Source organism: Chamaea fasciata, unplaced genomic scaffold (genome assembly GCF_029207755.1).
Source record: "Chamaea fasciata isolate MVZ Bird 193981 ecotype frontalis unplaced genomic scaffold, bChaFas1.0.hap1 SCAF_593, whole genome shotgun sequence".
Taxonomy (NCBI): Eukaryota; Metazoa; Chordata; class Aves; order Passeriformes; family Sylviidae; genus Chamaea; species Chamaea fasciata.
Genome location: NW_027094678.1, coordinates 43,311 through 60,374, shown reverse-complemented (window position 1 = coordinate 60,374; position 17,064 = coordinate 43,311). Strand labels below are relative to the sequence as shown.

Here is a 17,064-nt window from a genome sequence, read left to right as displayed (position 1 = left end):
TGTGATCCTGGATCAGCTCATAGGCAGCTCTGCTGGCATGGGCAGCACTTTGGAATATCTCCAGCATACAACTCTGAAACAGAAAATATAACTTGTTCTTTTACCATCAAGATCTAATTATCTAACTTGGAATTAGCAACTGGATCAACTTCAAGGTGAAATGAACACCACCTGCTCTCAGCAACTCCAGGGAAGGAAAGACATTCTCTGTTCAAAGCTACTCTTACAAGAAGTCTCCAGGTAGCGAGAGGATTTTGTCCTTTTGTCCAAGATTTTGATACCTGAAATACTCAGGGTGGATGCTCCCAAACCTGAGAGCTACTGGCACATGAGTTTCCCTCCTGCTGAAGCGCAGTTCAGGTAACAAATGTGCTGCCTGGGGAATGGAGAGCCCCAAAAAAGAAAAGGCCCTGACTGTAGGCACAAAGGCACGGTGCCCACGTGAGGCTCTGTGATGGCAGCAACCTGTTCCAGTTGATAAGGGTTTTACTGGTTTAGACATAAGCAATATGTCTTAGATATATTGCATAGTTTAGACATAAGCAATTTTTTTCCCCCTCCACACATCCAGAAAATCAACAAGGAACAGGTTTTCAAGAAGACGGAGGCAGAGTCAGCTGCTCCTTTTTACTTTGTGCTTGAGATCTCAAAGCCATGCAAACTTCTGTGCTTTGGGGTGTTTCGGTGCTTTCCTTTTAAATTCTTACCTGGGAGCCCTCATCACACAAAGGACTGTTGAAAAAGCAGAGAATGACCTGGAAAATCCTCTGGCAGTCATGAAGCTCACCGCAATGTTTGTCACGCAGCCCTTCCCCAAGACATCCAAGGATCTGCTCACGCTGTGCTTTGTACTGGAAGCCGCAAAGAAAAATACCACCATCAGACATTTAGGCATTTCCAAAAAATAACTGCCCCTAAGAGCATAAAACCTGGTTCCCTGCCAGTGCCAGCTCAGGGCTTACCACAGCTTGTTCTGAACTTCTACAATTCCATTTCCACTGCATGTTTGGGCTGCAGACTGATTGTTCCTGATGGATGTTAGGGATTAAATTTGGAAGGAGTGGAAATTGGGAAGTTGCTCTTCCTAAAACACTTCAGTGGAACTCAACATTACTAATCTAAACTCAGAGATGAATGGAAGCTAGCTGGGGCAGAATATGCTGTTTATTGCGCTCACAGAGCATACACAGCACAACTCACTGTGTGTTAGTATGAAGAAAACAACAAAGCCACCACAGGAATAGCAGTTTAAATTCCAATATGAAACAAAAGAAAGATGCTTCTAAATAACCACCGAGGGGAGAATGAGATTTCAATGTATTTTTATGGCCTTTTTCCATAAATTTCTGAAGAATTACTGGATACCTAAAACGGTACACTTACCTCAGAATCAAAACTGTAGAAAAGCTGGAAAAAACTGGTACTTTCCTCAGGTCCGAGTACTGATGTGACAGAAGAAATCTGTTTACCTTTATGTACATGTGCTCCTCTGTGAAGAGAAGAAGGTGGCATCATTTCTGCCACTCCAACAAACGGACTTGACTCACTGCCTCAGGTCAATGATAAGCTATTCAAACATTGTTTCAAGAATCCCAGGCTTGGAATTCTCAGCAACTGCTCAGCCTGGCTACTTCAAGGTATTTCCCACCCAGGGAACCCAGCGCACCCAGCCTGAAACACCACATTTGCTACAAAGCCGATCAAAAACTTGCACACACAGAGGACACGAGGCTCTAGCGAGCCCTCTTCGGGCAGCGGCAGCTCCCGGGGGGATGTGAACAGCAGACCCCGCTCCCAGCTGGCTCAGCCCGGACTCCCTGCAGCCCTCAGCCAGAGCTGCGGGAAGCTGAAACTGTCCCCGGGAAGCCCTGCCCGGACAACCGGAGCGTCCCCCCCACAACCCCTCTGCTTACCTCGGCCTCGCTCAGCTTTGCAGCAGAGAGCAGCTGCCTCCTGCTGCTGGCTACAGGACGGGGACGGCTCGGGGCAGCTCCGCCGACGGTTCTGCCAGAATGATTTTGTGTTTTCCTCCATTTCTCCGGGGCTGGAGGGCTGCAGGAAGGGGCGTGTGGGGACGGCGGGGAGCGGCGGGAACGTGGGGAACGGGACGGGCGCCCGGCACAAGGGCCACGCCCAGGCCACAGGCAGTGGCAGGACCTCGGCAGAGAGAGGCGTCCCCGCCGCTGCCTGTCAGCGCCGGCCCGGCTCCCGCCCACCCGTGGCGCCGGTGAGCCCACAGCCCGTGGCCGCGCACCTGGAAATGACGCCGAAAATCGCGACCGGGCGGCGCCGTGGTCGGGGCAGGGCACAAGCAAGTCAGGTAGACGCCCCCGGGGTCCTTGCCTTTTTCCCGCCGTCTTTGGAAGGTCAAGCGCGTCGTGCCGAGCCGCCATCTTGGAAGTGACATCACATGATCTCTGCCCTTCTTTGCTGCTGTCTTGGTTGTGGGTGAAGCCATTTACGGTCGTCCCACCATCTTTTTTATGGCATACCTAAGGCCCCCCGGCGCCTTAAAGAGGCACCTGACTAATTCGACTGCCTGAACACAGCCACAGCACTGCCGAGCCCACATCCTGCGTCCGCACACCTGGAAATGCTGTGTAAAGTTGTGCCCAGGCGGCGCCGTGGTCGGGGTCGCGCACAGGCAGTTGCCTGCCATGCACCCGGGGTTTCTGCATTTTTCCCGCCTATTTTCCCGCAAACTTTGGACGGTCGGGCGGCAGCACTGTCCCCAAGCTCACAGCCCGGGGCTGCCACGGACCTCGGGGACGGGCGACAGCTGCAGTGCCCCTCCCTATCCACAGGACGGCAGCACTGCCGCACAGCTCGGCCCGGGGATGCCGGGGGGGATCGCTGCAGTACCACTCTCTGTCCACACGGTGACAGCCCTGCCGCACAGTTCGGCCGGGGACACGCATAGGGGACAGGCAGAGAACAGAGGCAAAAAAGCACGTGGCCAAAAATCCTCTCAAATAAATGCCCCAAAAGACCCTCAACCACAACTTCAAACATCCTGCCTCTAACAAAATTCAACCCAAAAAAGCCTTTAGTTTAAGCTTTGTTCCACAAAAAATAAAATTTTTGTATTTATTTTTTTTATATTTTATCATTACCATTTAACTTTTATATTCATATCTACACCTACTATATATATTATAATATATCTCACATGCAATATTGTAATTAGTTATATAATGGATATTTTTTGTATTTTCTATTTCTATTTTTGTTCCTTATATTTTTCTATTTTTGTATTTATTTTTTAAATTTGTGTTTATTTGTTTATATTTTAAATGATATGAATTCATTTACCTAACACATCAGAACCACCATTATTTATAATAAATGAGCCTGGTTTTCTAAAGGGGTAAAGATTTGATTTTTATTTAAATAATATTGGCATACTTTCTCTTTCTGTGCTCTTTCTTGGGGGGGGTGGTTGTAGGGGCTTTTGTTTCAGATTTTTTTTTCTCTTTGTTTTGTTCTGGATTTCTTTATTAGTAAACAAGGAGGTGCAGAGAGTTACAAAAGATAATGTCAACTTTGTTTTATTGCTACCTCTGAAATACACCTTGACACCAAGTTACGGCTCGTAATACTGTGCATGGGTAGAATTAGCCGTGTTAGGGGGTTGAAAGGAAAAAAATGGCACCATGGTGGTGAATAGTGTGAAATAGCTTCTGATTTACCAACATGCATCTGGTAGATTTCCTTGGAAATGTGCTCTAAGACGTACAAAAATTCTAATCAGGATGGAAATTTGGAAAAAATAAATATTCCCTTACTAGAAGCAGAGAGAAAAAACATCAAATAAAAGGAAGGAATAATCTCTAAATCCCAGCTTGCCTGGAAAACAAGCTCAGGAATTTCTAACACTGAAAACTTTTGGAACAGTCATCAAGTTGGTGGAAGTTCATGGAACAATGGTTTAAAATCTGCCTCCTCTGCTCTGAGTTTAAAGGGAAGGGGGAATTGAACAGGTCTAGTTACTCCTATCCAAAAATTATCTGTGTTTTGTGGGAGTAACAACCCAAAGAAACTCCAGTCTTACTTGTATTTGATATCTGAAACTCTGAGCAGAGTTGGGAAGTTTCAGTGGAACAAAAGAGCCACAATTCCTGCAATAAAAAAATTTGACTCAACAAAAGCCAGAAATTTTATTTACAAATCCATGGAAGAGGAGGAGGATGATACCATGAACACACTCCAGCTGAAAGCAAGGATTTATTGGAAAAGGCAGGAAATCAAACTGAGAGTCTCTGGTTATGGTCAGGCAATTATCCAGGAGTCAGAGAGACCAGTGGGAACCTTGGACTGGGATAAGGCCTTCCAATGGCTTCACTTCCTACTGGCTCTCTCCTTCTTGCCAACAACCTGGAAAAGGAAAAACAGCAGGAATAAAGTTACAAACATAGGCAGGCCATCCTTGGTTCAGGCAAACTGAAGTGCAGCTCCCAGGGAGCAAGTCCATGCTGTGCCTCGGGGAGCTCCGGGAATCTGGGATTGCCTGTGGGATTAAAGGGCTGGAAAAGCACACCCACCTGCCAGGTTTAGTGCTGAGACAGAGCAAGGCCTGGGCTCAGGGGCAGCAGTTAGAGCTGGGACTGCAGGAGAACACCCCAAACCCGGGTTAAATATCTGGCATGACACACAGCATGCTCCAGGAGAAACTCAGGTGGGAGAAGCCCCTGGATCATCCATGTTCTTCGCCCTTGGCAGCTTTGCCAGGGCCTCCCTCAGAATTCTGACCTCACCGTGCAGCTCCTACAAAATAGGAGAACTTACGGAAATCATCCAGCAATCCATCGACTTACACTTATTAAGAACCAAAGCTGCAGCAAAATGTGCTCAAACTCTACTGCAAACCAGCAGGTCTGAAGAGACGCAGAAATTTCTTCCAGAGGGGGCATGTTGGTGTTACTGCTTTAATCTCCTGACACTAGAGCATATTTGTACAAAAAATTCATTGAAGCAACTAAATTTAAATGAGATTCTTTTACAGTAAAGCTGGCCAAAAAGGAGTCTCAAAATTAACATATAAGCCACCGAGTTATTTTTTAAAAAAAGGGTGTCTTTGGTGTGTATAATTTTCCAGCGCCTCATGTGTTCAGTCCTTGCCATTTATGTTTACAAAGTTGATGCTTAAGACCTTGTAGAAAGCTCAAAAAAATATCCAGGACAATCCAGGTGTTTTCACAAGTACCCTCACTATGGAGCAGTGCCAGCCCCAAGTGTTTGCTCCCTCAGCCCAGCCCGGAGCAGGGTCGAGCTGCTGCCCAGGACGGTTGCCAAGGGACCCACTTGTTTGAAACTGTAAATGCAAGGGGCCTGCACTGGAGTGCCAATAAATTTGACATAAGCGACTCTCATCTTTAACGGTGACTGATATTCTCAGGGAATCCACATCACCTTAGATGGGGCATTCCGCCATGGATTTCATCCCTCTGCATCTGAAACAAAGCTAGGACAAAAGTCAAAGGGCTGCAGGATAACTGGACAGCTCCAGACACCTGGTGGCAATCTAGGAATACCCTCTACAGCCCTACTACACCCCACATCACAAATTTCAAGTCCCCAGGACTTGTACTATTACCCATACACCCAGACTGAGCAGCAAGGCAGAGCAGCTCCGGGCCAAACACACACCAACACCCGTGAGACAGGACAGGACAAACAAGGGGACACAACAGGGACACAAATCCTCTGGCAAGAAGAATGACCCTGAAGGAGCAGTGAACTAAGAACGAGATGACCGAGGTAAGACTGAAGGCGAGCTGACCAGGCTCAGAGAACCCTGCAGGAAGAAGATGCCAACGGGATGACTTATCCCAGAAGACACAGAGACAGATGCCCAAGAATCCTACGGTCAGAATCCTCTACCTATCTTGGCATTCTTACAAGACCTAATCCACCGGACCGGATAAGGGCGGTGCACAGCTGGTGATACAGCTCAGAACAAGACTTGAAGAGGCATCAGCCTGCATGCTTGCGAAGAGAGACGGATTCCAACGCGTGTGTCCGAGAACACGAAACAAAGACGCCTGGCCGAGGAAGGCAGAGACCAGATATGCTAAGACGGATGCCAGGATTTTTAATAGGCCCCTCGAAGGGCTAAGGGACAAGACATGAAGCACAAGACACCCAAAAGACACAGAGTGCACAACAGACAAGTGACACAACACACACCAGGACTGCTCTGCCCTGCACACCTCAGCACTTTGATCCAAAATGAGACTTTCTCTTCATGTAGCCTAAGGGGTCACATCTGGGACATCCCTGTCTCTAAACCTGACTCAAAAAATCCCTCCCACTGACCCCTGCCCTGGCACCCCGCTTTCATCCCCTCTGTGGGGCTCCAAGCCCTCCACTTCTCTCTCAGATGTCCAGGGAGGCAAATCCACGCCAGGTGCCAAAGAAGGCTGCCTCTCCCTCAGGGAAATTCCTGCTGTTGCCGGGCGGTTGTCTCCTAAGTCAGCTACAATCAAGAAAACCAAATATCAAAGCATAATCTTAGCAGCACGTCAGCCAAAAACCAGCAATTCTGCTACTCACCATCTCCTAAGAAGGCCCGGGTCCTCGGGCAGCACGCCTCAGCTGCGTCCAGAGGCTGACACTCACAGTGCCAAAGCCTTAGAGGCATTACTGGCACTGAGCCCACCCACCACAGCCTCCATTAGGGGTGTGAGCATCCCCGGTTGGGGCAGGACAGGAACGCACGGTGGACATCCCCAGTGAACCTCAACCCTGTGGACTCTGCCCCACCATGGGAACTTCCTGTCTGGCCCTAGCTTAGGGGTACTGCCTGCACCTCTCAGGACTTCTGGCATTGCCTTGCCATTAGGATTGCTGCCTGCACCTCTCTCAGGGAAACAGTGTTGGCAGCAGTGCTGTGAGGGCTGGTATACCTGTACTCTGACTTGTATCCTAGGCTGTACCCCTGATTTTCACTGTGTGTTCTCTAGTTCTTGACTCCTTTACCTCTCAAGCCCTGCCTCAGCCTCTGTATGTGTCACTATAAGCTCCCCCCTTCTGAACCCTACTTCTTTAGAGCCCTACACCTTCAAGGCGGGGACGCTCTACACCGTTAGTGTCCCAAGAGCTGTCCTGTAAGCAGGGCAGGTACATCCACAGTTGTTCCCTGCCTACCCTAAAAAACGTGGCCCTGAGACAGGGCAGAGGCTGACAGAGCCAAACTCTTTGCACAGACAAAGGCACGAAGCCTTACCAACCGCCGCCCCGAGAGGGAAATCAGGAGCACTTCCACCGGCTGCGGAGAGACGGGGAATCCCAGGGTGGGTGGGGCGGGAAAACCCCCGTTATCCCCAGCCCTGCTGGATCCTGCTCCCCACTATCGCTTCCTGCCTGGCCGTGTCTGCACATGTCAGAGCGTCTGGTACGTTCCCGCACTAGGGCTGCTGCCTGCACCTGCTCTCAGGGAAAGCGTGCTGGTAGCAGCGCTGTGAGGGCCAGTATACCTGTACTCTGACTTGTATCCTAGCCTGTACCCCTGATTTTCACTGTGTGCTCTCTAGCCCTCGAGTCCTTTACCTCTCAAGCCCTCCTTCAGCCTCTGTGTGTCACTGTAAACCCCCCCCTGCTGAACCCTACTACCGTACACCTCGCAATCAGCATTGCCCTATAACAGGATGCTCCTGGGAAAGGGATCCCAGGGTGTGCTGGGCCAGGAATCCCCCGCTGCACCCTAACCCTTTGGACTCTAAAAGGAGACCAACAATGTCAAACTCCCTAGAACATGGAGATGGGTCAGAACTGCCCTGCCAAGGCTCTGGTGCTGCTGAGGAGAAACCCTCACCCTTTAATCCTGAGGGGACCATCCCACTAGGGCCCTCTCCTGTAAGGTAACTTTAAATCACCACCCAAGACTGAAAAGGTTTTCTCCCTTCTCCCGACCGCCAGCCCCAACACTTAGCTTTTGGAACACCAGCAGGTGAAATGCATCCTCGACAGAAACGAACATCTCAGCACCGTGGACGTCCAGAGGTTCTCTGCGTCCACCTCAGGGCCGCTGTACCCAAACTTTGGCTCCACACCTCCTCACACTACCTAGGATCACAAAACAGAAAATGCGACTATCCCCCTCCAGAAGAGTAATCCCCGGGGCTCCTCAGCACCGCTGTCGTGGCTCCCCCTCAGATCTTCATCCCGCTCCAGAGGCTGCCGGGAGCGTACCCAGCAAAAGGAAAAGGTACGTGCTGAGCACGGCGCACACCTGTGGGTCACTCTGCCTAAAGGCCGACTCACCAGCTCCCTCTGTTCCTTGGCACGCCTAGGACAGCAGCAGCACCTGCAAAGCAAAAAATCACGCCGAGTTGCTGTGAAACAGCACCTCCCAGCTCTGACTGAAGCACGCCACAAATATACCTTAATGCTGCACCCATCTGGCCTCTGGCATCCGGGGCCAGTACATCTGGTAGGGGGACACCCGAAAATCAAAAAAAAAAAAAAAGAACAGTGAATGCTTAGAGTTGCACCAGCAAATAAGACTTGAGCAATAGTAACTACTACTGCCTACCCATCACTGCTCACCTTGCCCGCTGATATCCGGCCGTACCTCCTAAAAAAAACGACAAAGAACAGCGCTGTAACATAGCCACCATTTACACCTCCACTGCAAACACAAACAGTGACTGATCTTCTCGGGGGAGCCCCCTCACCCAGGATGGGGCATTCCGCCATGGATTTCATCCCTCTGCATCTGAAACAAAGCTGGGACAGAAGTCAAAGGGCTGCAGGATAACTGGACAGCTCCAGACACCTGGTGGCAATCTAGGAATACCCTCTACAGCCCTACTACACCCTACATCACAAATTTCAAGTCCCCAGGACTTGTACTATTACCCATACACCCAGACTGAGCAGCAAGGCAGAGCAGCTCCGGGCCAAACACACACCAACACCCGTGAGACAGGACAGGACAAACAAGGGGACACAACAGGGACACAAATCCTCTGGCAAGAAGAATGACCCTGAAGGAGCAGCGAACTAAGAACGAGATGACCGAGGTAAGACTGAAGGCGAGCTGACCAGGCTCAGAGAACCCTGCAGGAAGAAGATGCCAACGGGATGACTTATCCCAGAAGACGCAGAGACAGATGCCCAAGAATCCTACGGTCAGAATCCTCTACCTATCTTGGCATTCTTACAAGACCTAATCCACCGGAACGGATAAGGGCGGTGCACAGCTGGTGATACAGCTCAGAACAAGACTTGAAGAGGCATCAGCCTGCATGCTTGCGAAGAGAGACGGATTCTACTATGTGTCGAAGCATAAGGTTTAATGGCATCAGTACCTCACCAAGGAATAGGATCTGTTAAGAACAATGCCTAGCATTTCCAAGAGGTTGTTCAAAGGCCTAAGTCAAAAGACACACCATACGAGACACCCAAAAGACACAGAGTGCACAACAGACAAGTGACACAATACACACCAAGACTGCTCTGCCCTGCACACCTCAGCACTTTGATCCAAAATGAGACTTTCTCTTCACGTAGCCTAAGGGGTCACATCTGGGACATCCCTGTCTCTAAACCTGTCTCAAAACCCCTCCCAGTGACTCCTGCCCTGGCACCCTGCTTTCATTCCCTCTGTGTCTCTGAGCTTTCCAATTATCTCTGGGATGTTCAGAGATGAGAATCCATACCGTGTGCTAAAGAAGGCTGCCTCTGCCTCTGGGAATTCTTTGCTGTCACCCAGCTGCTGTCTATCTAGTCAGGTACCATACAGAAAACCAAACATCAATGCATGATCTCAGCAGATCTATGTGCCGGTCAGTGGGAGGGTCTCAGTATACTACCTGTGGACCACCTAATTCACACAAACAGTAATGGATGCTTAGATTTACACCAGAAACACCACTACCCTGACCACACAAATACAGGAGTTTTAGAAAAGAAAAAACAAACAAAAATCCACCAAACAAAAGCCAACTATTATTTCTCCTAATCCAGCTACCAAATACAATAAAAATAACTCCTATGTCTAGTCTCCTGAAAAAACCTCCAAAGTAAATACCCAGGACCCCCCCACCCTAAAACTAAAAGATCCATTCAACTATAAACAGTATCTCCCAAATTATCCATAACTATAGAACACATACTATAGCCAAACAAGCTAAATACACAAATCCCTATAACACAAAAAAACAATAATCTGATTTTAAATATTATTGTACTCCAAGAAATGAACTACTGCCCCTTACCTCAAACCCACCAAAAAAACACTACACACCATGATAAAAGCCACCCCTAAATAAATAAAACCGCCCCCATACCTCACACTACAACCAATTACACCACTGTAAACCTCAGGAAACAAATCCTTGGAAATCATAATACCCCACCAAAATAAAAACCTCCAACAACACAACTCAGTTCAAAAACAACCTAACCCACATGTAAACTAAGAAGCCTAATGTAAAGTAAATAGATCACATTCCTCATCATACACTATTGCCAAGCAAAATAAAGCTACACAATAAGTTATTAAAGGCCGCTTTAAAACCATTAAACAGAAAAAAATTTGGAAAAAAAAAAAAAGCTGCCTCTAACAATACACCTAAACTTCAACCAGCCAGGGTGGCCCTACCCAATCTGAATCCCTGCACACAATGATCAAAACCCCAATAGCACATATCAGAAGCTTATCAAAAAAGCTACTTAATTGTATGTTGTTGGGGGTTAGGTTTGTTCCTTCTTTCTCTAAAGAATTTTTTCCCCACAAGTTACCAAGGAGATCAAGTGTTGGATACTTGAGAGTACTTAACTGAAACAAAGAGGTGGACAAAAGGTGGAAGGGGGAGATAACGCAGGTAAAAGACAAAGCTTGAGGCAGCGGCGTGCTTTTCTGCTTCCGGCATTCGGGGAGACGCGTGTCTGCCGCTCCTGGAGGAGCTCAGCTGCCGAAAAGCACGCGGAGGGGAGAACGGCTGTTGCTGGCTGGAGGAGTTTCACTGTGGCCAAAGGGATCCAGTCCTGGGAAATCTACTATCACCGGTTCGGCCTGAATCCGGAGTTTTCCCAGCCACCCGCGGGGAGCTGGTCCAGGCCCTGCCTCTCCTTCGGCTTTCTTCGGCGCTGCTCCTCTTGCTGCAGCGTGACCCTGCACCCCCTGCCCTGCCGGGACATCCTGCCCCTGCCTGCCGGGACACCCTGCCATCCCAGCTACCTGCTGGGACTTTTCCACAGTTCCAGCTTGGTGCTCTGAGGATCCTGCAGGGACACCGAAACCAAACTGCCCTGGGTTTTGTGAAACAAAGCCCTCAAGGTTCTTGGTACTGTTGTCGTTTGTCATTAATGCTGTAGTTGTTTGGTGGTGGGGGGGAGTTTTTTTTTGTGTTTGTTTGCTTTGTATTACATACTAGTAAAGAACTGCTATTCCTATTTCCCAAATCTTTGCCAAAGAGCCTCTGATTGTAATTTTACCTAGCAGATACCTGTCTTCCTAAACCAAGACATATGTCAAATACAAACCCACCCATAAAGTTATCTTCACTCAAAAACCAAATTACATGTAATAAATAATGCCAAAAAAATCAAACAAAAGACTATATATCATCAAAGAAAGCAACAGTGAAAAAAAACACGTATAAGTACCCCTATTTATAAAATCCCAGGTGGAGAGAAATCCCTCTTACTTTAAACACAAACAAAAACAGAAGAGGAGTTTCATTATTCATTTTGAACTCTTTTTGCCTTCGTAAGCCCTTTTTCTTCTGGGAGCACTTAAAAGAGATTAGCAAAACAAAGCTGAAAAAGAGAAAAATCCCCCCTACAACTCCACACTGGCTTACCTGCTGCTGCTGTCTGCCACAAAGAAACACTCCACATCCATGTACTCCTGCAGGCACTATAAGAGGCTTTCCCACCACTGCAGCAACCCCACATAGAAACTCAACATGAGTTCCTCAACCTCTACAGCTCAATGGAAAAGTGAACCGAGGCTCCTCTGTTAAACCGCCCCTGGCAGGAACCGCCCCATCATCATTGTAACATCTCACACCTGCAGCTGGTCTGCTCCCTCATTATCCTGACAGGTCACACCTGTGGCTGCTCTGTTCTCCCCTCACCGTTTACAGCTCATACCTGGGGCTAGTCTGTCCCCTCAATCATTCTGTGACAGCTCTCACCTTGCGGCTGCTGCCACTCCGAGTGTGAGGGCAGGGGCAGAGCGGACTTGCTGCTTATTCCCCAGAGAGTTCAATGTCTGCACCTGACACGCTGGGGCAGCGGGCTTTCCTTGCTATGGGTAAGGGTCCCTCTTCTGCAGGTGCCCAAGGCTGAAACTGGGATTCCACCTCCAAAAGTCCATATGCCTGAGATCCACAATTCCTTAGGAAATCCCCCAGAAGTCATTACCCTCCATTTAGAATTTTGCCTTGGAATCATTGTTAACTTGTCTTTCTGTGGAAGTGTTTCAAACATTCATTGAGAGTTCAGAAGCCTGGTTGGCTTTTTCATGACTTAGCTGACAATCCCAGGCTAAATCCAAACACCCAGAATTACGAGGAACTACGGAGACCATTTATAAATACTCCCCTTCCTTGCAACTTTATCGCTTATCGCAGATCCCTGGGGCAGATTTACTTTCTTCCCAACAGCACCATTCTGGCAGAGATCCTACTTCTCAGACACAAACCGAACGCAAACCTGCCACGGGGGGGATGGGGCGGGCGGGGGCTGGGCTGGTGTCAGAGCCGGGGTGGAGCCTGGGCTTGCAGCGGGGGAGCGGGGCTGGGGCCGGGGGTGAACGGGGCCGGGGGGGATCAGGGCCGGGGGATCTGGCAGAACCCCGGGCCCTCAGAGCAGGGCCGGGGCCGGGGCCGGGGTGGGGGGGCCAGGGAGGATCGAGGGAGAGGGCGGAGCCACGGGCCCTCAGAGCGGGGCCGGGGCAGAGTCTGGGGCAGAGCACAGGGCGGGGCCAAGGCGGGGCCGGGGCAGGGACGAGGGAGTAGGACCGGGGGCGATTGAGGCCGGGGCCGGTATGGGGGTAGAGCCCAGGCCGGTGCCAAGGGTTATCGGGGGATCGGGGCCGGGGGGCTGGTGCCGGTTCTGAGGGCGGGGCGGAGCCCCCGGGCCCTCAGCGCAGGCTGGGCAGGGCCGGGGCCGGGTGGGTTCCCAGGGCCCGCTGTCCAATCAGCGCTTCCGATGCCTCAGAGAGCCCACGAATCGCGAGCCGGGTGGGGGTCAAAAGGGCCCCGGAAGGGGCTGTGGGGATCTGTGGTTCGGTCTGGAATGCTGAGGTCTGTCTGTGTGGGTATGGAGTTTCTCCAGGCTGTTTTAGTGCGGTGAGAATTTGTTCATTTGTTTCTGTATAAGCTGTGCTGTGTGGGATTGTGTTTATTATGTAGTGGGTGATGGTAGGTAGGGCTGAGGGGCTGTTGTTCTGTGTGTTTGTCAGAGTTTCTCTCTGAATTCCAAGATATTCTGTTATGTGTGGTTAGGAGGCAGACGTTGTTTTAATTTAGCTTGTTTTTGGCCTTTTTTGGTGCTAAATCAGGGATTTTTTTGTGCATTCTGTCTCAGTGTTTTCTCTTGCTTGAGCTTTCCTATGGTTGAGGTAGAGGGAATGTGGGGAGTTTTGTGCTGTGCTATAGAATTTTCTTGGTAAGTTCTCCTATAAATCAAAGCTATGCTAAGCCTTGATGTGTTTGCAGGTGTTGGGGGGGGGGGGGGGGGGGAGGACGTGTACTCTTGGGGTGTGTTGTTTAGGGAAGGTACCAAAGTTTTCCTGTCTTTTTTTCCCCCCTTTAATCTCCCGTGACATGTGGGCCTGGCTGGTGTCTGGTAGTGAAGGTTTTAATTAGCCTTTCACTAGGAAGAACATGGTAGGAAGAAACAACCTTGTGAGGTTTGCTTTCTTGGCTGGTTTATGGAGTGACTTCAATTATAGAATTTCTGTGGAAAGTGCTATCATGTTTCAAAGGGCTACTTATTGGAAGCAGAGACAGCTTTTGAGTAGTGTGAGTTATTTCTGCTAGTTTAAGTTTTTTGTTCCATAATATTTAGGTTGCCTCAGCCCTGGGCAGGGCAGTGGTGCCTGAGGGGCAGGGAAGCAGGGGCAGAAGAGTTGGAAAAGGTGTGTGAGACCTCCCTTAGGTGTCCCCAGTCTGGGAAGGGGCTGAATGATAAATGGCACTCAGGGCAGCTGGGGTTTGTTTGGGTTGCTTTGTTTGCTTTTGGTTTGGGGGTATGTTTTGGGGACTTTTATCGTGGGGGTAGAGAGTGTTTAACTTGTTTTGTCTGGAGGAGCTTTTTTCCTTGTCTTAGCTTTGTCATGAAGCATGAAGGTTTTGTACTGGAAACTTTGTGTACTAGGTCCAGTGTTCGGGGCTTTTGTCTGGCTTGGGAATACTTCCTGTTGTAAATGGCTATTTGAGTTCTCAGGAGATATGCTTAAAGGCATGCAAGAGTTTCCTTGTCTATGGAATTTTCTTATGGTTATTCTTTCTGTTTGGTTTTATTTACAGAGCAAGATTCATTTTTGTGTTTATGCTCTGTAGCTCAGCATGTACAGAAGGTGTATTGACCCTTCAAACCAAGCACTGCAAGTGCACGGTGGTTAATTGGATTAATTGTCTGAGGAATAATGGATGAAGTCTATTCCAGTTTCTTTTGCCACCCTGTGGGAATGTGGTGTTCCTGTGTGCATGGGGTTTTAGGCGCGCTTGGGGAGAGGTAGAATCAGCACTTGGATTACTCCGGTTACTTGATGGGAAATGTGTGTTTGGAGCAGCCCCGTGAATAAACTGGTCTGGATACATGATGGGAAATGTTTTGTCCTTCAGTATACCCAGGAGCTCAGTGGATCCTCCCACACCGAGCAGTGCCAGTGCCCGGCAGTGAACTGGAGCAGTTGTTGCCTGAATGGGTTGAACCTGTTGGTGCTCTTGGTACACCGTGAGGATTTGATGTTCCTGTGCACCTGGGGGGGACCTTGGCCGTGCTTGGGGAGATGTAAAATAAGCGCTGGGGCTGCTCTGGACCCGTGATGGGAAATGTGTGTTTGGGGCAGCCCCCCGTGGATAAAGTGCTGTTGTGTTGCAGATCTGCAGCAGTGCTGGGTTTGGCAGCGGGACTGAAGGGTTTGTGAGAGCAGAGCGGGGAATGGACCCATCAGCTCCAGCAGGGGGAGGAGTGTCTGCTTCTGCTTTTAACCTGTGCGAAGCTGAAAGCCTGTGGCTGTAAAATTAGCAGCAATACTGGTGCCTTCTTTTATCGCTCAAGGTCACTGGCCAGCATGGAACAAGAAGCAACCCAGGACTTGTTGGTGCCCTGGCAGAGAGAGAAGCAGCAAATGGTGCTGAGAGAATTTCTGGGAGTGCATGTGGGGTCCTGGTTTTCTTGATAGCTTGAGAAAGGATCTGAATGGAAAAATATCTATCTTCTTATGGGAGAATCTGATGTGGAACATTGGACCAGGATGACTTGCTGTGACTTCTTGAAAGCTGGAAAGAAGGCGATGTTAATCTTTTTGGCTAGAGGCAAAGTGTCTGCAAAGCCTTGGAAGAAGCCTATGCCAGGTAAGTGAGGACACGAACAGGAAAACACCTGGAGGCTGTGCTGTGATTTCACGGAGGGTTATGGATTCCTGTCTCAAATGTCCATGTGTCAGTAGGGCTGGATCCAAGTGCCCCGGTGGAGAGGCAGGGTTATCCTGCGTTCCAGCTTTTTAGTGGCTGGAGTTTTGCCCAAGGAAGAGCAGCATCCTGATTTTGCTGCCATGTTGAGCCAGCACAGAGCTGTTGGGTGCCTCCGTCCAGGAGCAGCAGGAGCCTGGATTTCTGTCCCTGGGATTGCCTTGCTGTCCAAGACGGGGGCTGAAGGTAAGGGGCAAGGCAGGCCTGGGAGCTCTGGGAGTCAGGAGTGCCAGGCCTTTCATCTCCTGGTGCTGCTCAGGTGTTCACCAGAGGGTTTTTTGACGGCCTTTGGCTTTCTGGATGGAAGCAAAAGGGTCCTTTCCCCTCCCTGCCTTCTGTCATTCCCAGGTCAGCCCCTGCTCTTTGCTGGCAGGCTAAATAGCCTCAGGAGTGGGCCGAGGAAGTGCTGCCTGATCTGTGAGGTTCCACAGGAGATGGGAGCAGGCTTTGCGCAGAGGTTCAAGCAGCTTGGGACTTCCTGAAGGCCTGAGGCCTGAAGCAGAGTCTTGAGGCAAAGCTGACCTCTGGGTGAGCCTTCAACTCAGATGTTGTGTTTGTATCCTGTCGGTAGTGCGGTAGCCAGGATCGTTAGTGTTCTGGGCTAGGTCCGTGCTCATTAGTGAAACATGGCTTGACCTTTCTGTGTTCAGAGGCCGGACAGGGCCCTGAGATGAGTCCTGTGGCCTTGTTGGGAGGAGCGGGGCCAAAGGCAGCTCCTGCATTGCTCCTGAAGCCCTGGCCAGGCTTTGGGGCGACGCAGGAGGAGGCTGAGCCCAGCTGTTCCCACCGTGGGAGTTGTGTGCGCCTGTTTATTGCAGCATTTGCCCGACCTGGGCCCTGTCCCGGCACAGCCGGAGCCTCTTGGCCTGCGGGCGGACGCACCCGCGGGAATTGCCAGTTCTGTGGGGGCTCTCCAGGGCTGGGTTGTGACAGGGGATTCCCAGCTGCTGGGGGTAAGGCTCAGGGTCCCTGGTGCTGGATCTCAGTCCCTGTAGGTCACCTTGGGTAGCAGTGCTGGGGAGCATTGCTGAGCTTCTCCTTGGGAGGTTCTTGGCTGCTCTGAGCTGTCTCCAAAGACCCTGAGCTCCTGAGGTTGGTGTCTGTGTCTTTGGTGCTGACCCTGCCCCCTGGCCAAGCTACTTTGGAGGGTTTGAAGGGTCTAGGGCTGAGTGCCCTTTGGGCAGTTTGCTGCCAGCCTGGTGTGCTCCTGGAAGTGCCGCTGACCTGCCAGGACTGAGGAGCTGCTGGCTGGGTGCTGGTTCTGTTCTGCAGTGGGAGCAGGTAGCCCCTTGGAGGGCTTATAGAGAAACCTGGAGATGGGCTGGGGGAGCCTGAACTGGGTTCTTCTCCCTTGCTGACCCTTGATAATAGGGCATTAGGGAGTTGCACGATTCTAACTCATGCTTGC

At 50.2% G+C, this 17,064-nt stretch overlaps 3 long non-coding RNA genes across 5 annotated transcripts in view; 1 reads left to right on the top strand and 2 right to left on the bottom strand.

The window, feature by feature from the left end:
* Nucleotides 1–719: 719 nt before the first annotated feature.
* Nucleotides 720–2,057, bottom strand: LOC136305714 (uncharacterized). Its single transcript, XR_010725399.1, has 3 exons — nt 1,914–2,057; nt 1,384–1,489; nt 720–851 (listed from the first exon to the last, which is right to left on the bottom strand). It is a non-coding gene; the product is annotated as an uncharacterized lncRNA (long non-coding RNA).
* A 1,694-nt stretch (nt 2,058–3,751) lies between these two features.
* On the bottom strand, nt 3,752–11,952 carry LOC136305715 (uncharacterized). The gene is made up of 3 exons (XR_010725400.1): nt 11,811–11,952; nt 4,542–4,764; nt 3,752–4,374 (listed from the first exon to the last, which is right to left on the bottom strand). It is a non-coding gene; the product is annotated as an uncharacterized lncRNA (long non-coding RNA).
* Nucleotides 11,953–13,244: 1,292 nt separating this feature from the next.
* Nucleotides 13,245–17,064, top strand: part of LOC136305716 (uncharacterized) — a 32,140-nt gene continuing 28,320 nt past the window's right edge. For all 3 annotated transcript variants that reach the window (XR_010725402.1, XR_010725401.1, XR_010725403.1), the window contains exon 1: nt 13,245–13,304. This is a non-coding gene — a long non-coding RNA (uncharacterized lncRNA). The remainder of the gene's footprint in view (nt 13,305–17,064) is intronic.